Source organism: Neomonachus schauinslandi, unplaced genomic scaffold, assembly GCF_002201575.2.
Source record: "Neomonachus schauinslandi unplaced genomic scaffold, ASM220157v2 HiC_scaffold_562, whole genome shotgun sequence".
NCBI classification, from domain to species: Eukaryota; Metazoa; Chordata; class Mammalia; order Carnivora; family Phocidae; genus Neomonachus; species Neomonachus schauinslandi.
Genome location: NW_025409252.1, coordinates 1 through 22,249, shown reverse-complemented (window position 1 = coordinate 22,249; position 22,249 = coordinate 1). Strand labels below are relative to the sequence as shown.

The 22,249-nt window shown below is 42.1% G+C and overlaps 1 long non-coding RNA gene across 1 annotated transcript; it reads right to left on the bottom strand.

Annotated features, from left to right (window-relative positions):
• Positions 1–3,318: 3,318 nt before the first annotated feature.
• Positions 3,319–22,249, bottom strand: LOC110581231. Its single transcript, XR_002480380.2, has 3 exons — positions 21,857–22,249; positions 4,976–5,098; positions 3,319–3,748 (listed from the first exon to the last, which is right to left on the bottom strand). It is a non-coding gene; the product is annotated as an uncharacterized LOC110581231 (long non-coding RNA).

The following is a 22,249-nucleotide window of genomic DNA, read 5'->3' as shown; positions in this document are numbered from 1 at the left end:
CCCAAGTGATTCTAATATGTAGTCAAGGTTTAGAACCTCTGCATTAGTGATTCTTAAGCTCCATAGCCTATTTCTATATATAAACTCATAAAGACAGAGGTAAAGGCTTATATATACAAAATGCTGTTTTTTTATTTTAGACTTATTTTAGAGAGAGAGAGAGAGATTGGGGGTGCAGGGCAGAGGGAGAGGGAGTGAGAATCTCAAGCAGACCCCCTGCTGAGCGCAGAGTCCCATGCAGGGCTGGATCCCATGACCCTGAGATCATGACCTGAGTTGAAATCAAGAGTCAGATGCCTATCTGACCCAGCCACCCAGGTGCCCCACAAGATGCTATTTTTTAAATTGAGCCCATTACATCACAATACAGTCTGAGACATAAGATGTTGTTGCCTAATGAAACAAGGCTATTTGTGGTTTGAAAAAATAGAGGCAATCTTTCTGATAACACTGGATGAAAATTAGGTTGTCTATAAATGAGACAATTTATTAAATTGTATTTGGCTTTAGCCTGAGACTATAGAATATGTTTTAAATTGGCATAAAATGTACAGGAGAGCTTTTAAGGTAACTACCAAAAAGTCTTCTGTAAGAAAGCTTAAAACAGATAGATACCATGGGCAGGAATCTGAATTTGCATTGTTTCAGAACATTTTAGCTTTAAAGAAAATAGTCAGCTTTGGTATTTGAAAACTTAGTAATTCCTGACAGCTAACATTTTAACCAAGAATGAACTTTCTTACAGATTTTAACATTTGCATATTTCTCCTCAAGAGCAGGATTTAATATAGTCTACTGACTCCCAGAAATGATGAAAAGTCGACTACCTGTGCACATTTTTCCTCTGCTTAATTTTGCTTTCGTCATTTCCGATTTCACCCAGAAAAGGTTGCACTGAAGTGGTCAGTCTTTCTACCGCGTAGCACTGCTGCCCTCCTGTGGACTCTCCGGGCATTTGACGTTCCTGAAGTCCTTCCAACTTGGTCATTATTCAGAGGTTCCTGTCCTTGCTGTGATTCCCAGAAGACATTTTAAATTTCATTTTGGATCTAGTATTAACTAGGTCTTTTCTGCTTTCCTTCTGTGAAATCGACATTTTAAAAGGGCTCACCTCTGTCCCTTGTTGCTTAAATATGGGGAAGCAGAATGTTGGGGGCTGTGGTCAGTAAACTTTTTCTGCCCTCTCACTTACGTACCTGAAGGTGCACGAATCGCCGCAAGTATAGGTCACAATGAGAAAGTAACCCACCCCGACTCCTGACTCGCTACCCCAAGAAAACTTGTATATGGGGAGTAGCAGAAGCTGCCTATGTTTACATCATAAACATCTATCTCCCTTACACAGCTTTTAAAAAATGGAATTGTTTTATGTGGCAGTGGCAAGCCTTGTTTCCAACTGTGGAAACCGAGCAAGAGCTCCAGCATCCTGGTGCCTAGGGCTGGTGGCTTCAGGGAGACTCTGGAGACCACCGTCGTTTAGATGGGCACTTAGTTATGGTGTTTGGGAAAATGCCAGTCATCGGATCACCCAGCACCACCCGAAAAGGCTCCTGGGAAAACACCCCTTCAATTTGTATTTGACATGGGACTCAATTCCTTACTGGAGAATTCCTTGGGTAGGACCCCATGGGACCACGCTTCTCCGGCTGTGGTGTGCAGGCAAGTCTTGTTAAAACGCAGATTCTGATCCAGCAGGTCCCAGGTGGGGCCCAAGATTCAGCATTGCCATGAGTTCGACATACTGCTGCTCGTGGTAGGCTAATGGCCTCCAGAGACCTGTGAATGTCCCCTCTGTGGCTAAGGGTCTTTGCACATGGGATCTTGGGGGAGGGGGAGCTGAGTGAAATGACACGGTTCCCTAGAAGGGAGGTCAGTGGGGAAGTTGACTGCAGCAGAAGGTGGCGTGACCCTGTGGCCGAATGCTCTGCTGCCGGCCTTGAGGATGGAGGCAGGGACCGCAAGCCAAAGAACGCAGCTCTAGAAGCTGGAAAGGCAAGTAAACGGGTTCTCCTAGGACCTCTGGTGGGAGCTTGGCCCTGCCAGTGCCTTGAGTTCAGTCTCCTGAAATGAGGTCACACTTTGGACTTCCAGGACTGAAAGAAATGAGGTGTGTTGTTTCCACACAGTTACTGTGTGAATGTTTGTGTCCCACCAAAACCCCAAGGTGAGCTATTAGGAGGTGGGTCCTTTGGGAAGAGATTAGGTCATGGGGGCAGAGCCTTCACGATGGGATTAGTGCCCTTGTAAAGAGGGTTCCCTCAGCCCCTCTGCCCTGGGAAGGCACGGTCTTTGAACCGGCAAGCTGGCTCTCACCCAGCGCTGAATCCGCCACCACTGGATCTTGGCCTTCCCAGCATCCAAAACAGAAGTATCTGTTGTTTATAATCTGCGCGGGCTGTAGTATTTTCTTACAGCAGCCCAAGGAGACGAGGACCAACAACTCATACACCCATGCTAGGGGTCCTCACACCACCGTCTGAGTAGGAAAGCAAGACCCCAGAGGGGTGGCTCTCCCCTGTGACTGCACACGAGAGTCACCTGGGGAAACTTGAGAACAAAAATGTAGGCCTGATCCTGGAGCAGTATAACCAGAGCCCCTATGGGTGGACCCTAAGATTTGCATGGTCTTGAAAAACAGATTCAAGATGTCGCCGGACATCTGCGCAAAACGCTCCCTCAGGGGGCCACAGCCCTCCGACCCGCAGGTTCCGCAGGTCTAATCCCCCGTGACGTCAGATCTGGCTAATCGCTGAATACCTTTCCAGAACTGGTCCGCCCTGTCTTCAGGGTTCATAGAAACTATGAACCACAAGTAGACCTCCTGCATCTTTTATGAAGTAAGGGAAATCCTCAGGCTGCTCTCCTTTACCAGCCATGTGACCATGGGTTCGGTTCGACAAAATTTCTCAAAGGATCACGGACCACAGAGGTGCCAGGGCTCCAGTCCATTTGGAACCAGCCTCAGCTTCCCCTTCCATAAGCAGCATCCCTTGGCCCGGACTTGAGCACCTCTCTTTTCTGTGATCTTTTCTCTCATGTGTTTCTTGGCTCACAGATTTCCATTCTTGTCCTAACGGGCTGGCTCCTCAAATGCTTAGGAAGTAGGTGAATCTACATCTCAAGTTACCTTTTCAGGACCCCGCTTATCATGGAATTATGAATAGGAAATGACAGATGAAAAACAAAGACATGATTAATTGAGTAGAGTGAAGTATTTATTCAGGTCAGGAGGCACGAACAGACTCTTCACGGAAAGATGATTCAACAGCAACCGCTGACAGCAGCTGCAGCAGCTGCCACATTTCAGCAACATGCAACCCGGGACATCAGATGCATTATGGCCATTTGTTTTTCAAAAGACATTCAGTTCTCTCTTACCTCTGCAATAAGGCATCATAAATGCAGTTAAAGAAGTTAGTGAAAAAAGCGCGAGATCGTCCTTCCCCACTCTCTGCCCATCCGTCCTCCAGGAGACCACAGGCGCTTGCTCACCACGGTTGGCATGAGGCTTCGAGGCTGCTGCTTTTCCCCCTACATCATAACCGATTTCAAATGGTGCTAGACAAAAACAGACTCTGAACACCAGGAGAAATCGGTCAGCCTGTGTAAGAGATGGGTCCAGTGGCGCTCCTGGGGGTCCTGCCCTCGACCGTGCAGGTGGCGAGTCTGATTCCAGCCACCCTGCAGCAGCAGCTGAAGGTTCTGGGGCATCTAGAGCAGGCGCAGTGCTGACGTGGATGGGGCCGTCCTCCGGGTAAAACAAAAGAGAAAATCCCAATATTAGTCATGATGAAATGGAAAGCTCTTAAGCCAAGGTCCAAAACACCAGACAATAAGCAGCTCTTCTGATTCAGGAAGATCCAAAGAATTAGAACAGGCCAAGTAACTGTTAACCAGAAGATTCCTGGAACTCACACCTTAGCCTGGACTCCTCATGAATTGGGCTGGACCACATGTGAACTCTTTCATCCCTCTGGACTTAAAACAGACCCAGACTAAACGCACGTCCCCTTCCACTCTTGTTCCTAGTCTGTTTACCCTGTGTAATCCTGGTCCTTGAAATCTTACCACTTTGTAGTGAGAAGAGGCAAGCAAAGATAAGACAGTGGAAAACAGAGAAAAATATTTTCCCTAAGGCTTGGGATTGCTTAAGATATCACTCCTAGGCCTTCCTAAGAAGGAAGGTGGGGAAATAGACCAGGGACTTGGAAGAATACACCAGAGAGCAGTTTGAGAGAAAACAGCAAGCCAAATACGAAAAGAATTCTTTAAATGCTAGCATCACAGAATGAAGAATTTCTTGGAATTCTCAAATCTACCACATCTCCTACTTCAATGGCCCAGTTATACCAGAGGCCTGATTTATATCATCTTTCCCACCATAAGGGGTGATCTTGGGCTCCCCTTTAAGGCTAGAACATGCTGCTAACAGTACTTATGACCTATATTTAACTGTGTTGTCTCAAGAGTATCATAACAGTATTGCCTGGCCGCTAAATAGATTTAACTCCAGAAATAAACTAAAAACTAAGACTTTACTGGAATATCCCAGTGAGTCTCAAAGAAGTATTACGTTATGTAACACTCATAAAAATGTCCTAAAATCCACTTCACCCGTTTTGGTCCCCCAAGGATCCATCTGTTAATGCAACTGCTTTCCTAGAACTTAGCTTCTCTCTTCTACCCAGATTTTCTCTCAAAAGCTCCAGTTCGAGTTGGCTTATAGTTAGTTCCACTACTCCTTTCACTGTCTGGATCTCCTAATTCACAAAAGTCTCCATGACCTTTCTAAGGTAAGTGAAGTTTCTTTAGCAGAGTTTAACACAGCACTAAAAAAGGAGCAGAGAAATGCAGCAACTATCTTAGAATGCAGGATAGGGAGAAAGAGTATAAGTATATGTTCACCCTGGCACATAAATCTGGAAACTTTAATCTCATTAAAACTAAAGAAATGCAAAAGCAAAGAACAAGATACCTTTTATGCCCATTACATTAACAACAACAGAAAGCTTCTTATGTGAACACCCAGTAAAAAGCAAGGATGTGGTGAAACGGGTATCCTCATATGTTGAACGTACCACAGCAATTGGCAAAAAGCCTATGAAAAACAATTATGCAGTGTATATAGAGAATAATACAAATATCCATGCCAACTAGCCCTCCTAGGAATCCATTCTAATGGAATATTTTAATATGAAAAACATTTCATGCATTTTTATCAAGGGCTTCATCACAAATAAAACTGGAAACAGCTTAAATATACAATAGAAGTCTTGGACTACACTGATACATCCACTAGAATAAGTTTATATTTGCCTGTCATGATTTGGATTTTTAGTGTATAACTGTGTAAAAACTTGGATGCATGGGAAAATGTACCAGAATGGATTGTACCAAAACATTTCAGGGTAGGAGGATTATGGGTGATATTTTTTGTTCTGTTTTATAAATCTTCTGCTGTAATTATAGTAATTTTATGAAACAGATATTAAGTTAAAAAGAAAAAAAAACACATACTTTGCTGAGTGCACAAGATAAAATGAGGTTGGGTGAGGGAAACCAATGGCTTTTTATATTAGAAAAACATTAGACTGTTTTTCTAATATATATATATATATATATATAATATAAAGGGGAGCCCAAATCAGGATGACTTGTCACTGGCTGAGAGTTCCTGTTGATCATGCCGTGTGCCGGGCTGTTGTTGTCCTGGTTTTTGTCTTCCCTTCAGGCACAGGTGATGCTCTCATAGTAGGTAAGTTTTACGAAGGGTTTGATGAGGAGCTCTAGCACCTTTACAGTAAGTATTCACTTACAGTGAATGAAACATAAAAGGAGATCGAGGTCTCTAACACTACAGCTAGGTGGAAAGTAAGTCGAAATTCAGGCCATCGTGTGGCAAGACTGGTATCCTCACGGGCATATGTAGAGTGAGTGTTTTGTTTTTGTTTTAAGTTTTTATTTATTTATTTATTTATTTAATGAGTGAGAGAGAGAGAGAGCGAGAGGGAGAAACAGCATGAGAGGGGAGAGGGTCAGAGGGAGAAGCAGGCTCCCCGCTGAGCAGGGAGCCCGATGCGGGACTCGATCCCAGGACTCCGGGATCATGACCTGAGCCGAAGGCAGACGCTTAATGACTGACCCACCCGGGCGCCCTAGAGTGAGTGATCTTTATTGAAGGTTCTATACTGGCTTTAAACTGTTACAAATGAATAATCATCCTTCCTGTTCTAACGGAGCTGGAGAGCACAACTTCCTTTTTGGTTTATAACCCAGGAAATTTCTTCAGGATGGTATCACTCCTGAAGCCACAAAGACCAATTTCCCGAGCCCATTTCAGAGGAGTGGTTTGGCAGTAGACTCTGTTGCAGAGAATAGCTTGTGCTTGTGACTCACACAAGGCAGGAGCGCAGGGGTCTGGAGCCCTCGAGCCAGGAGCTCCGGGGCTGTCCTCACCTGTTTGTTGAAAGGCTGCTGTGGACTACAGGTTACAGACTGCTCTGCTCACCCCTTATCTATGATCCTGTGGTCGTAAGACTCACGCGCTAGATTAAACCAGGAGCAGAGGGAAACTCTCTGATCTCGGAAGCTAAGCAGGGTCAGGCCTGGTTAGTACTTGGATGGGAGGGAAACTCTTAAAGGTAAGCCTGAGTGAGGTGTTTCTTAAAAGTAGAATTTATAGCTACATTTAAAAAACTCACTGGTAACCTCTAGTGGGAGTAGATATTTAGAGTTTAAAACCTTTGGGTCATATTTTCCATGCATTCAATGACCCTGTTTTACTGCCTAGGTATTTTCTTTGGCGTGATCTTCTTCCTTTCATCCATCATGGTTTCCTGTTGGATAATTGTAAAGCACAAAAAAGGGTAAGTATGGCCATATTCTCCTAGATGTCTACGACTATACCTGCCTCCTCTTGAAAGCCAAAGAGAAGTGAAAGAAAACCTCAAAAAAAAAAGAAAAACCACGACTACATAAACAGATGTAATAATTCATAATTATAAAGAAGGCCCTTGATGTACATTATGGATAGAGAAGTATTCACACTAAATGAAATATATATGATAATAAGAACACTTAAAAAAAAAAAGCTTAGGATTTTAAGGAGGATTAAAGTTTTACAAAACGGATAATAGGCAGAAGGAATTTTTCCAAAAGTAGACACTTGGCATCCCAGTTTTGCTGAAACACTCCAGGCTCTGACCTCTATATAGAGACCTCATCAAGGCACCAGAAGTTACATAGTGTGTCTCAGTGGCCCACACGTCACAGGCTGCCAGTGTCAAAGAATTGAGGCTTTTTACAGGGCATTAAAGAATAAATATTTTATAAGCCCACCTAATTTTAAACTTGCTCAAACCTTACAAGGATTAGATCTAAATAAACATTTTTGACTAGGAAGAGAACATATTCAGCTTTTGTATTCGCTGATTTATTTAGAACAACATCTGTGAGGTCAAAGTCGGTAAGATCACTGTTGAACCGCGATAAACAAATTCTATACCCATGAGGAAGAGTTCATACCTTTAAGGGATCAGTTTGCTAGAGCAAATGTTCCAAACACAGTCCCCAAAAACAAGCCTGACAGAAACTAAAGTTGCTATTTCACAGAGGATGCCAGGGTGTGCTTTTTAGAAACACAATATCACAGCAGAGCCTCTTACAATCTAGTCAGGAACTCAATTTCATGATAAAGTGATTAGTAGAGATTTACATTTGAGTTAAATCTTTGGCCTTCCTAATTAACATTCTCTATATGTTGTGGTTTGACAGGTAAATACACTTCGCTCTTCATTATAAAAAAAAGTGAAAGGGCGCCTGGGTGGCTCAGTCGGTTAAGCGACTGCCTTCGGCTCAGGTCATGATCCTGGAGTCCCTGGATCGAGTCCCGCATCGGGCTCCCTGCTCGGCGGGGAGCCTGCTTCTCCCTCTGACCCTCCCCCCACTCATGTGCTCTCTCTCTCTCTCTCATTCTGTCTCAAATAAATAAATAAAATCTTTTAAAAAAAAAAAGTGAAAGTAGCCCTGAGGCTTGATATTAGCAAAAGTCTTTGTGTCAATAACCTTTCCCCCTTAAAAGTTTCTCTTTTGGTACTACAGTCTGTGAGTCATTTTTTTTTTTAATTAGGCTTTTAAAGAATTAAGGCTGAATTAAAATAGTTGGGCTCTAATTTTCTATTCCCGGACCAATGTCCAGTTAAAACCAGCCAGGGCAAATGATTCTCTTTCTCTTAGAGACGTTCATGACAGTTCCGCCCCTCCTCCCTTCTCTCAAGGACTCCATTCCGCATTCCTATGGCCTGTTCCTAGTTCACTGACTGAAGGATTGAATTCCAGAGGCTAGCTACTGATTTGTTTCCCCCATGTAACTTAAATTTCCTCGTATTATCATCCTCGGGCATAAAAAAGATTAACAGCCATTTCATAAAGTCTATTTCCTTAGAAATGATTATCTCATCTTATCGAAACACCCCCAGATCACACCCCATTTCTTCATGTGTTCCTCGACTTAAAATCAGCCTCCTGTCGTTGCCATGTTCTTTCTGAGTGCGCTGGCCTCGCTCAAGCCGTCCGTGAGCCCCAGCAAGCAGGGAAGGGGACAGGGAAAAAGATCATGGTCTTCTTTAACCTGAAAGCTCAGGGAGCAAACCCGCCAAACAGCCAAGTAACCCACCATCGAACCTATCATACATGTAATCCGTAAACATTTCAAAACTTCTCTAAGCCTTTATTTTTTTTGGCCTATGTTTCACTTCTTGGGATAATGAGTGGGTTACTGTAAGAAAATGCCATTTATTTTCATGTTAGAAATAATACAGAACTAACGTTAGCAGGAGGAGGTGCTAAGTTTAAATGATCGGAACCCCCAAGATCCTTCTCTTGGAAGCAGTTGGGTGAGTCCATGTATGCGCGAAGCTGATAAACTCTGGAGCTGCGGCTACACAGGGCGGGCCGATTATTCTTATCTGGCTCTCAAGCTTTCCTCACAGGAAGGGCAGGAAGGCCCTCTCATGGAAGCGAGAGGGAAGTCATGTGAGAGGCACAGACTAGGAGTGGAGGGGACCTTGGCTCTTGCCTCGCCAGCAGAGCAGTTTCCGTCAGCGCCCCAAAAGACTGAGAGAACGGTATAGAAGGAACGGCCTGCTGTATGGGAGCTGCAGGATCGAACCAGGCCCCCAGGGGTGCAGGACAACTCTGCCTCTGACACACGAGACAGCACAGAAACTACCCATGGTTCATTTTGCGGCAGCCCTCTTAGATGATGTTTAGCACACTCATTTCATTCTGTAAATATTTATTGAGCTCTTCTCTGTACCAGGGACAGTGCTGAGGCTTGTTGAGTATCCATCAGTGAAGAGGGACTCCTTTAGGGAGTTCTCATTCCAGTGACGGGAGAGAGACTAAAAACAAGACACGTAATTCATTAATTATAATAAGGGGGATAAAGACTAGGAGAAAACAGAGCAGAGTAAGAGAGCTCGGGAACATGGGTGTAGGGGAGACACAATCTGCAATACGATGATTAGGTGGGCCCCATTGGGGAGGGTTTTAAAGTGAGATCATGTCTGTCTGTGTGTATATATATCCTTTCTATTTTGGTCTAATTTTAATTTCTTAGTAAATCTTTAAACTGCTTTTTTTTTTTTTTAAAGATTACATATTATGCCTTGTTTGACCAGCAAGTTAGGAGTGAAATGGCCAGAAGAGGTGTTAGCAGGGAAAAGAGCAGCTACAAAATACGAGTCAATGCCTGAGGTGGTGGTTAGTGTCCAGGAGAAGGTGGTGTTGTAATTAATGGCATCTTCCGGCGGTTGTGTTGTGATCCGGGCCCGAAGGACTGATGCCTATAACTAGCCTTCTCCTCCATCAGGGAATTCTGCTACAACTGTCTACCAGGTAGTACATCTCTAATTGTCCTACACTTACCCTAGGTTTCAAGGTTGCTCTTTGTTTTAATATACTAACACTGAACTTGGTGAGCAAGCCTGTTTTAGACTTACATCACATCACTGATGACTTCCTATGCCTCCTTGACCCTTAGCTTTCCCAGCTTCAGTATGTCTAATTTCTCCATGCATTTCCTCCCTCTGCCCCACACTGTACTTCCCACTCTATTAAATTATCTTTTTATTATTATTATTAAATTGTCTCTTGTCTCCTTGGTCCCTACTACACTCCTTACCAGCACTCCCAGCATAAAATGAGCTTCTTGTGAGCAGAGACCACCCATAGACACTCAAAATCATTTTTATTTAATGACTTTTGACTTCCACTTGTACAGTAGTCAGGATTAATAATAAGAATAGCAACAACTGGGGCGCCTGATGGCTCAGTCGGTTAAGTGTCTGCCTTCGGCTCAGGTCATGATCCCAGGGTCCTGGGACTGTACCCCAGCCCAGCATGGGCTCCCCACTCAGCAGGGAGTCTGCTTCTCCCTCTGCCCCTCCCCCGCTGCTCATTCTCCGCCCCCCCTTGCAAAAAAAATAAATAAAATCTTAAAAAAAGAGAGAGAGAGACAATAGTAACAGCTAATATATTTGCTTATAAAATATCTTAAAATTTATTGTCTTTGGTCTCCAAAGCAACTCTGTGAGGTAGGTAGGCCCAATAACATTGTTATCCCAAAGCAGAGAAGACTCTGAGGGCAGAGAAATTCAGTGACTTGCTTAAAATCATACCAGCAGGAAGTTGCTCAGGGGTAGGGCTTCAGTCCTGATGATCGGACTCAGAATCCTGAACCCATTCGGCTACCCAGTAGTAATTTCAGCTGCTACTACTTCTGAATCACATTCTGTATCACCCAGAACTGTATATAGTACAAAGGGGGAATATTTCCTTTTTTCTTTCAATATTGTCCCCCCATCAATTTTACTGGATTTTTTTTTTTTTAAGCTACTCTGGTACATTAGGCCAGTATCCTTATAGAGAATAGTAGGCAATCTCTCCCTTTTTACACTGGTCTGAATTATTAGCCTATAAGAAAATTACAGTATTTCTGCAAAGGACTCTGTCCTTATTAAGGTTTGGTGAAAACGTTCCTGTCCATTCACACAGACTAGCAAGTTCTGTGATTTAACGTTACTGGCCTTTCACTAGTGAAAAATGTGTCATCTGCATACCTTATATTTCACTGTATATTTATACAACAATAATTTGGGACAAAGGTTAATAAGCAGGAGAAGTCGTGCGCTGATCACTCAGGAAAAATACTGTTAGGTTTCTCCATTCACAGCCCATTTATCCTTGCCTCTTGTTTCTGCCTCTCATCCATTCCTATTCCTATACAAACCAGCCTTCTTGCACATACTCAGATAAAGCTTTAAAGTCTTCATTGGTCTGATGCTTGGAGTACAAAACCATTAAGACCACTCACTATAAAGCATTCCTGCATTACTCCATATTCGTATTAACTACCATCAATCAAGTGGATAGCCATTCCTTCAGGATACACTCATGAAGGTTGTATTCGCCCACACCCATGTCCAACTCATCAGTCAAAACCACTTTCAACCATTCCTCAGTTAACCACTTAGTCATTGCTCCCTGGAAGCCCCTCCCAGACCCCTGTTGGTACCACCCTCTGCTCTTCCTCATGCACGGATCTCAAGTTTGCCCTTCCTCATCCTGTGAAAACTTTGGCTTCTGACTCACTCTTCCTCTTTGTCTCAAGGGATGCCCTCGTTCTAACGTCCAGGAAGGGTAAAGAGTAACTGAGTAATGAGGAGGTACTGCTATGTGGTGCAGTGAGTTAACTCCTTGTGCTTCCACCTTAAATCCCCTAATACCAACACCTATTTGAAACCTAAAGATACCGGTATTGTATCATTTCTCACTTCACTGATGTACAATGAAGCGCTTACACTTCACCCCTGAAGAGGCAGAGCAGCATTACCAGGTGAGATCATGAGCTTTGCAATCAGCAAGAGCTGTGTTCACACCCACTTACTAGTTAGGAAACCCTCGGCAAGACACTGACTTTCTCTAAACTTCATTTTCCTTGTCTGTAAAGTAGGGACAATAGTTCCGACCTCACTTAACACAGTGCCGCCCTTAGGATGAAGGTCAGAAAACGTGAGCTATTGTTACTTACACGTGATTGTTACTGGCATTTAAAGGGGATTAAATCCTTGGAATTACTCTCAGTCCCCCTATGCCTCAGGACAAGGACTGTGGACGTTAATTGTACAGAAAACAGAACTATCTTCTCTAAAGCAGAAGAGGAAGCCTTGAGTAAGATCCGCCGTGCAGAGCCACTGACCCTGTGAGGCTTAAATGTCACAGTCTGGCGCTGAGTGATTATTTGTCAGTCAGAATTGCTTTGGAAATAAGTGTTGTTTTAAGGCGTGGACACTTGTCTATAAGGATGCAGTCTTCTGACACAATGTACGGGCTGGTTTTCCTATTATTTCCTCCTCTGTCTTTTGACTTTGTGTGGAAAGGTGGGATTTGGTTATGTTTTCCTTTTACATATCTCGCAAAAATTTCAGAAACTTAGGCAAATTCTGTCCTAAATCTCAAAATAAAAGAGACTGATGAATTTCTTCCAAGACTGAAATGTATAGAATTAAGGTATTTTTCCTATTTTTCTTCTTCTGCCAATTAGCAATATCACAGATGAGAAACCTAAAGAGATGATCCATTTACATCCTCAAGAAGACAGCAGTGTAAGGCCTCAAACTCTGCAAACAGATCGGGAAAACAGCAGGTACCTAATGTAAATACTGAATTCATAGTGTCTTCAAGAACTCAAATCCTGCAAATGAGAACAGGATCTGCATATGTTGCCGCTCTAGTTGGATCGCTGGTACCAGGGGAGTTCGAAGGTACTTCAGGAAGTGGAAATGCCTCAGTTGTTGTCTTGTTGGATTCTGGTTGTCTCCAGTGAGTTGGGTGAGGACTGTCCGCGCTAAGCACAGGCACTGTTTTCACAAAGCATTCCCGTATTTTTGTGCAGGGCTGCTATGAACCTTTGAGAAGGAAGCCTTTGTTTTTCTTGTGGAACCCAAGCACTTGCCACGTGGACGTGCCTCTGGGTCCCCCACTTCCCTTAAATGCACAGGCTCACCTCAGGATCCTGTGGAGACTCTGGATTTCCTGCCTCCCCACTCCCACTGAATTCTCTGCCTCACCTGGCCTCCTATGACTGCTCTCCCCGCCCCCCACCCCCGGAGGCTTGTCACCACACCTCATGCCTGCATTCCAGGAAGTCAAAGTACCAGCTTACTAGCAGAGCTGCTGTGTAGTAAATGCTTAGCTGTTTGCTAAAGGATTGGGGTGAAAAGGCAGACGATGCTACAACCCAAAGTGCACACAACATGGAACTGAATGGTAGAAATCCCTGAACCGTAAAGTGACGGTTTTTGTAACTAAGGTCTGACTGGAACACAGCCTCCCTCACTGGTAGCCTACTTATGGCTACAACAGCTGACTGGAGTAGAAGCCACAGAGGGCGAGACGGGGTGACACCCAGAGCCAAAATATTTATTATCTGGTCCTTAAGAAGAAAAGTGCCAGGCCCTGAACTGTATCGTATGATCAGGATTTTCTCACTGCTTGGTCCCCCCGGTAAGCCTTGGCTTTCCACCCTTTCCCTAGGCTTCTCTCACATTAGACTCCTGTCCGTTTTGTTAAGATCTTTAATGTGTTCTCAGGGGAGCTCATTTTGACTCCTGGTTTTCTTGTAAATTCAAACTTCCAATTTTCTTTATCAGACAGAGCAATTTGCCCAGTCCTTGCTTACTCTGCCTATGCCCAAGTGTCCTAAAACTTCTATCCATTCAGATTTAGGACACTGTCAGCAACACCAGCACCGAAGCCCATAAAACAGATGAGGCCACTCCTGTAGAAAGCAGAAGCAAAAGTATCACATTTTTAAATAAATTTCCTTTCTGTCCTCTTTCCCATATATCAATGTGCATTAATTTAAACCTGTCCTTTTTTATCAACAAACACGTCAGAAATCTTAAATTAAACCGAGGACAGTAGAGTGGCCACAGGAAAAGGTAAGGGGGGAGGAGAGGCATTTTATAGTTAATCAAGATACAGGCAATTCAGATCTTCTAAACAAACATAGAAGGTAGGTCAACTTTCTCCTAATTAGAATGTGTGAATCCCTATGTTTACTACCTGGCTTTTACTCACTATGCTTTTGCTGAATAGCTTATTTTTGGTGACTGTTTATGGAAGCAAATGAAATAGGCATCGCTTTTTAAAAATTCTGAATTCCTAATTAACTTTTTGAAGCTTTAATGATCATCCAGCCTGATTCTTCTCAAAAGAGCATTTGCAATACTTGGGGAAATTTGACTGGTAGATCCATAGGATATGGAAGTCGTGACATGGTATGACTTCCTAGGAGAGTATTTTTTTTCTAATGTTATTCCAAATGTTGCAAGGGAAAAGAGCATTATATTAACACAAATACATATATATATATATATATATATATATATATATATATATATATATGGAACAGAAGTCAAACAATGCAGGAGATTTTAAGATAAAATAAGACAGAGAACATTATGCTTTCAGGGATGCTTTACCTTATGCTCTAAGGCTCTTGGGTTGATACATTCCCTCTCCTTTACTCTGAAGGAAAAGCTGTGCGAAACTGATTCACAGCCCACTGTGCTGCCACCAAATATAAACACAGAAAGTAACTGCCCACTGTGAGGGCCGCGGTTGTCTTTCCAGAAGTCCATTTAAAAACACTACATCCAACACTAATGATGTAATGTACGGTGATTAACATAACATAATAATTAAAAAAAATGCACAAGAGTACTTAAAAGAGCATTTGATTTCTCCTCAGTCCTGCTAGGGTAGCTACCTAAACACTTGACTATTTTTATTCCAATCAAACTTGCATTAACCCAGCTCAGAATTCACTCACCCAAGAAACTCTCCCAAAGTGCCCTGGTGCAAAGTAATGTCTGTCTTTGGAACTCACAGCACTTACTGTCTATACCATTTTTAGAATATTTTCTTTTAATAGTAGTATGTGCTTATGGAAAATATAGAAAATACCAGAAAAATATAAATAGAAAAATAACCTGTAATGGCCTCCATCCAATGGCTAGTATTCATAAGCTTCTTCACATACTTTACAAGGTTATACATTGAGATTTTATTAACTGTATAATATTAAATCCTGGTTTGGTTTCCACCAAATGATAACCATTCCCTTATCATTACAAACTGTATATAAACTTATATTCTATAGTATTCAAAATTTCATTTATCATTGTTGCCTCTTAGCACTATTGCACTTGCTCATTCTTCAAACACTGATCAGTCACTTAATGTACCAATATTGTACCTATGTGTTTTCTTTACCATGCTAAACTAGAGTAAGGGAACCCCTTTTAAATTTCCCCTAATTCTAAGTATAGACTTAATCAATGAGAAGTGTACACAGTTGAGGATAAGCTGATCAAATTTCATGTATCCTCAACTCTTTTGAAACATTCTTTTATATCAAGGTACAGGTAAAATTGTGTACATTGTTGATCAACCTTTAATAAAATGGTAGGAAGCCCTTAATGAATTTGTGTCTAATCTCCTTTTTAAGACTGGAATTTTGGCCATAGAGTTCTCCAGGAGCAAGGTTGATCCTCTGTGGCAAGATGTGGTAGATAAGGAATGAGTCAGATCTGCACCCTGTGCGCCCAAGCAAGGTGCAAGGACCGACAGGGTGATACAGGTAAAGAGGCAGATTCCAAAGACACAGCTGTGTGCTAAAGGACATGAGAATGTTCAAAGATGGCGCAGGTAACAAACGATGTTGGGAAGTCTTGAGAGGTGGAAAGAGAACAATGATGAGGGATCAGGTGGCAGTAATAATAGGGGGTGTCAGATGAGCTGCTGGGCCTCCACAGGGATCTGTCCACTGGCGGGAGGACAGTCTTCCTGGCCTTAAGGAAGAGGAGAGCTTTCAGCATGGCCAGGGAAGCGTTTGGACATCTTGGACTATACAATATCTTCTTTCAGTCATGACGGTGGTAGGGGGAAGACATGCTCTCTGAGGCAGACCCTCCTCCAAACTACCAGCTCCTGTTTACTCTCCCCTGCCAGGAGCTGGCTCAGAAAAGAGAGTCAGAAAGATGTTGTGGCTTAGGAGGGACCTCTGTTTCTGGAACAAGGCTCTTTCTATTTGGTTGCTCAACACTGAGAACACTTTTCCTTTGGCAAAAAGGCAATGAGGAAAGGTCAACTTATTCATTAATCTCTCTCTTATCTACTCAGTGTCTCAATCTATGCCATATTTTCTTGTGCTCTACATAGCAACCACTAAGGAGGGCATAAACACTTCTTCTGAACTTGTAATTATGTGAAATGTTAGCATCACCATTTTAAGCAGCAAATTCTGGGCAGTTCAGTTGTCACCCATGCTGTCACCCGAATAAAAATATCCTGTTATTTCAGTGCCCTTCCTTGACAAAGTACTATAGAGCTGGAAACACCTCGGATCACAATGTTGCTGGAAAGGAGCCAATTCAACAGAGTAAGATGTGAGACTCATAAAATCTTGGAAGTGACCTCACTGAGACGCAGACATGTGCACGTGAAGATGCTGCCGGGCTCCCAGGAGCTAGTAAAAGCTCCCTCCTCTTAGCTTGGATTACTGTCACTCCTTGTGCTTTCTCCTTCTGCTGAACGCACACATGATCAAGTTGGGGGAAAAGACTGCACTTAGGGTATATAAATAGTCTCAGTTACTTAAAGGAAGAAGGTGGCACTTTGGATTTCTGTTTACAAGTTTGTTATTCGCCTTGTATGTAATTCACCTATGTATGGAATGGGCTCATTAATGAGAAGATCAAAATCCAGGAGGAAGATGTGAAAAACGAAGTCACATACAATTATATTACTCAGTGATAACCACTGTTAATATTTTGATTCATTTTCTGCTAAGCTTTCTTCATATATGTTTGTTTCTTTATACACACATGTCTTTCTTAGTAACTTTTTCTTCTGTAGAACAAAGTCTCCTATTAGATCAGAGTAAAATATAGAGAAATCAGTTTTTACTTTCTCTAGGAAAAAAAGTATTTTCTGTTTATTGTATGTGCTGCTGAAGCGAGCACAGCATTTTCTGTTTATTAAAAAGGCATTAAATGAATCCGAGGGACAGGTTTTCAAGAGAAACATCTTAACCAGTGAGCTTTGGATATTTCCTAAGTTCTATTTCAAAAGCGATTTGTACTGTGTGTATAAAAACATACTATTTTAAATGAAAGAATAATTTTATTAGAAAAGTAAGTGACTTTGTATAGATTCAGAATACACCAAATAAACTAAGAAACCATGACTTTTAAGAATTGCAGAATTAATGTACAGGTCTATAAAGAAGTGATCCTGGAGTCCATAACTGGTCCACATGCTTACAGATCAACAATTTATTTGGTATGATAATATGGGCCATGCTAACAATCTAGAAAATACCAGAATCTTTCTGGATATTTAACAACAGATTTGCATATGACGACCGCTAACTACTGTGTAATTCTGGGTTTTAAGTTGCTTTTAGAGTATATTCTGCCACATTTACCTAGATAAATATAAAGAGTGAACTGGACATCAACTTGAACTTTCTTTAAAATCATGGAAGAGGGGCGCCTGGGTGGCTCAGTTGGTTAAGCGACTGCCTTCGGCTCGGGTCATGATCCTGGAGTCCCTGGATCGAGTCCCACATCGGGCTCCCTGCTCGGCAGGGAGTCTGCTTCTCCCTCTGACCCTCCCCCCTCTCATGTGCTCTCTCATTCTCTCTCTCTCAAATAAATAAATAAAATCTTTAAAAAAAAAAATAAAATAAAATAAAATAAAATAAAATCATGGAAGAAAGGGAGAAAACGGCATAAGCAAAGTCAACTGACAAACTAGGAGGAAAAAATTACAACTTATATCGTAGACAAGGGTAATTGGCATATTTAGAGTTAAAAATTCAAAGACCAACCCTCCCCACCCACCTCCCTGTAAATGGGGAAAGGATATCCAGCCAGGCCTCCAATAAAAGAAAGGCAAGTAACCCATGAGTATATCAAAAGATCCTCCATGGTTTTGCTTAGTTGAAACTTAGGGAAATCTATTAGGTCTTGAGTTTCTGAAGAAGTACATTTTAAAGGAGGGCTAGAAATTATCTGTTGGGAATTGGCCTTTCTTAGAATTAAAATTCCCTATCATAAGAAAAAAATGTAAATTCCTCTTTTTCCCCCAGAATGCAGTAGGTCAGTGAGTATTGCGATTAACCAGCATCTGATGCCTGGGACATTGAATCTCAAGAAATTCATGAGATTTTATGCCCGTGACATCAGTGATACATGGGAAATACTGTTTATACTAACTATGGGTAAAATACTGAATTGTCTAACTTCATTTGTATTGTTGAGTAATTCTGTTAACCTCTGGCCTTACATTTTTCATCTGGAAAGCAGGGCTGGACCAACTGGTCTCCAAAGGCATTCTCAGTGCTAACAATCTAATTTTTTTCTCGTTTCCTTTTTGTGTACACGTAAACGTGAGGTGTAAGTTCAAGCCTATGACATTTAAATAAAATGTTCTGTCTCCATCACTGTAATGGCAAAGGAATAAAAGATTTTTTTCTTTCTAAATCGGTGTCTGGAAAATGGTTTGTAATATATTTACTTTTTAAAGCCTTCAAAAGCCAAGAGGAAACAAAATGAATATGCATTCCTTCCGAAAAGTGTCCTCCTTTCTGTACTTAATGGTTTCAGAATCCCTGTGTAAGGGGCGGCTTACCACTGGAATGTTCTTGCTGGTAACAGCTAAATATGAAGGTCAACTGGCTGGCAGGTGCTTACCAGGTACAAACAGGTGGCACAGCTCCCAGGGCCAACATCAAAAAGATGGCTTATCTATGCTCTGTTTAGCCATTCTCTTTCAGCCTTTCACAGCTAACCTAGTGTGTAATTCACCACGACAGTGGAAAGCCTTTTCTGAGAGGACTCACAGGCCCATTCATGCTGCTACCCCCACCTCTGAAAAGCATGATGGAAATATACTAATTTAGAATCATCTAACATTAAGATTTATTGCACAGAAGTTGGCCTCTGTTCAATGACATCCCCACACACCTACCTGCACCCTAGTGCCATTCATAAAGCCTTAAAGGAGATCTAGCACATAGCTCAAAACCTGGTCGACACACAGGCATATTCTCCGTGCTCTCCTCTTTGTCACTTTGGCAGTGTGACAAAATCTTTAGGGGGTGTTGCAGGCACCAGGAGCCTTTACTCCCCTACCTCACTCAAAGCCTTGATTCTTGAGTTCTGTTCCTGTCCAGGCTACAGGATGTTCATTGTCAACACTCTCCCTTTGAACTAAGTCACTAAAATGATCTCAGGGCTAAGGGACAGACAGTAGCTCCACTTCATATCAGAGCTTGCACTGCTGATACAGGAACGTTTTCTGTGCAGACAGTCGTAGCTCCCTCCTTTAGACGCAAACCCCACCTTGTTCCTAGTGTCTACGAGGATTAAAACAAAATCTCTCAGCACTTTCCCAGCACTTATTTGGTAAATCCACGCTGGGGGAGAATTGGCAGAGACATGTTAGATGCACCTGACAGCAATGCCCATTTATTTCATGCAGTATTCAGAGGCATTTATTATGTACCTACTACAGACCTAGAACTGGAGCCGCAGCAAGAAAACTCTATCCCTGTCTCATGGAGCTTGTCCAGAAAAATAGTGAACAGGGCTCAGAGCCTTTCCAATGGAGCCATAATTGGGGCAGATGAAAATAAATTAATCAATGTGAAATTCTCCAATTATATTTAGAGTGGCTTGATGAACCCCAGGTAGAGATTTTACTGATTGAAGGAAAGTTCCAGTAAAACCCCAATTCTTGACTCTAATCTAGCTTGTGTAACTAGGAAACCAAACACGTATTTTCCCATCTTTGGGAAAAAAAAACTTTTAGGGGTAGAAATAGATGGGAAAATGTTTTCATCTTACTGAGATGTAACTGACATATGCCATTGTATACAGACGGCTGCAGAGAACAATAGATTGTTTTCACAGTAAGTGTCAACATTGATCCAGAGTATTTCTGTTCTCTCACTCTTACAATTCTAAGAATCAACAGAAATGATAATTCCCCCTCATTGAGTTTCCAGTGTCTCCTTATTAGACCTCCTTCAATTAAGTGTCATCACAGTGTATGGTTTTTGATGGAAACGTTGGGGTTCGGGAGTGAATGGTCACAAAAGATTTCTTTTAGAGGTCTTTAGTGCCAAAAAGGTCCTTTTATGAAAGCACGTGGACAGGACCCCTGGGCACAAAGCACTGCACTGGGATTGTGAAGAGCGACTGATTATATACTTTCAAGGTGGGGGGGGGGGTGCAGTTAGGTATAGCATAAGCCTCTAAGGAATTTGGAAGCAAGGTTTCCAGGACCTTGAGGAGCTGGCTGTTGTTAGGATAAGGTCATTTATACTGTCTAGTAAAACCTTAGTCATGAGACCCTTCAGATGTATTATCAATCAGCCATATGCTTAGAAGATGATTGCTAACATATATCTTGGGTGGGGGAGAGAGATAAAGGAAGTTTCTGAAGGAATTTTCATATGTTAAAGAAGACTTAACAGGATCTTGGACTTCTGGGAGCTAAGGCTGCCTTTTGCCTCTAGCAAAGTATTACATTGAGGGAGTTGAGATCCTGGAGTAGGGTCATCCTGCCTGTCCCAAGCACTTGTCAATGGGCTGTAAGCTATAAGAAAGTTTAATTTTTTTTCTTTTGCCTAGGTTCTCCACATAAGTTTTTATAATCCAAGATACTAAGGTGTTTATTTTATATATCAGTGCACAACTTTGTGTCATACATGCTATACCCAGAATCTGGAAGAGTCAATTCCAGAATGTCTTCAGTACCTTTCAGATACAAAATTTTAAACATATAGAGAGATTTGTAATTCCAGAATATGAATCTGAAGTTTATACAGAGAACTTACATTTCCTTCCCATCCTCTCATACCTTACTCTGTATGATGCAGGTTTGTTTTCTTTGAAAACTGTAGCAGTTGAAATATAGGTTGGATTTAATATTTTTTCCTTACCTGATTGCAAATGTAACATAAGGTCTCCATAGAAAATTAGAAAACACAAAGAAAATGAAATATCCATAATCCTATGAAGTATTAGCTAATTTTGGTATACTCCAACTCTCTTTTTACGTGTATCAATATACTACTTTTACTGTACTAAAGCAATACCAAAAAGCACATACTGATTTGGAATCTTTTTCCACTTACATATACATCACAGTTTCTCACATAGACTCTTTTACACTGCCTGCTGCATAGACATTCATACCATAAAGCCACCTACCAAAAATTCCTTATACTTTGGCTAGACACTTAGGATTCATTTTTCTTCCAAAATTACACATCTTTGGCCACAGCTCTGATGATTTCTTTGGGATAAACTCCAAATGGAACTGGTGGTTTGAAAGTCGTGGCCATTTAAAAACTTAACATATGGCAAAGTTAAATTAAAAGCCAAAAAGTTTGAGGGTGTTGGTCCCCCCCCTCAAAAATGTTTACTCACATTGGTTGACATTTATCATTCTTTGCCAGCTAATGGGAAGAAAATGTCAATTCCTTCTGTGTACTCTTTTAATACAGGTCATGTGACTTTTTTTCCTCTTACTAGTCATACAGGTTTAATCACAACTCTACAAACAGATTTGGCTCATTCTTAATTTTCCACTTGATTTTCCATTGAGAGACTGTTTCACCAGAAAAGTTCTGCCTCTTATGGATCCCTCTCCATCCCAACAATAATGGCTTTAAGTACTTCCAGGAGATTGGCAATTCATACACCCTTGTCCTTACCTTTTTCATACTTGTTTTTTGCCTCCTCAATAGAGCATTTAGTTGCTCAAGGGCCAACTCAGAGAGGTGAGGCCCCAAATGCTAATGGCTCGGTGTTGTTAAATAATGCATCTACCTTGCTTTACTTTAGGGGTTGGGAGTGCAGTGGCCAAACCTTTGAGATTCTGAAATCTAGCAGGCCTCGAGAGGATCCAAGAGCAGATGCTGAGCCACGGAAATCACAAGTATTGTCCCTCAATATGCCCGACTACTGCCAACTCTGGAAACAAGGGCCCAGGGAGTCCGGGCAGTGCGGAGTGCCCCACGCCACACTGGAGCCGCCAGGGGGGCGGCCCCACGACGACCCGCGGCCTGGGCCTTGGGTTTCGAGTTTCAGGTCGCTGCGCTTTCCGC